The following is a 575-nucleotide window of genomic DNA, read 5'->3' on the forward strand; positions in this document are numbered from 1 at the left end:
TCAAAAAATAAATGAAACAGTGCATTTCAGGAACAGCATTAAACAGTGAAAATGAGGTTGGAATAGGGAAAAATCAAAGTATGCAATAAAGAAACTAGATGGTTGAAGTGAACATACGGCCAAAATTTAATAATCAAAAGGAGGAAAACTTTTACAGTAATTTATTAAGCTCCAGGGATGAACATCCACAGACAAAATGGAGAAGTACTTAACTTTTTCATGTGGAGGATATAAAGCCGACTTAAGGGCAAGAAGAGGGAAAATACCAGGAAAGATTGCAAAGTATAGACCTTATAACAAGATGTGGGAGATATTGCATCAGTGTAAAGACAGTCTTTTAATAAATGCCTTCCATTGGTAAACCCCCTTCAGCCCATTTGGACCACAGCCCTGTACTCAAAACTAATTTGCGTGGTCTTTTTTTCTCCTTTCCTTTCTTTCTCTTCTTCATCCCCTTCGGTTCCACTTCCTAAGTGTGAGAGCCGTGCTGAAAGGAGGAAAGCTTGGGCTTTGTGTCATAAGAACGGCGCTCCGGGACCCCCAATTTTAAAGGGGGGGCACGGTATCTCTTGGTT

The sequence above is a fragment of the Penaeus monodon genome, chromosome 18 (genome assembly GCF_015228065.2).
Source record: "Penaeus monodon isolate SGIC_2016 chromosome 18, NSTDA_Pmon_1, whole genome shotgun sequence".
In the NCBI taxonomy this organism is placed as follows: domain Eukaryota; kingdom Metazoa; phylum Arthropoda; class Malacostraca; order Decapoda; family Penaeidae; genus Penaeus; species Penaeus monodon.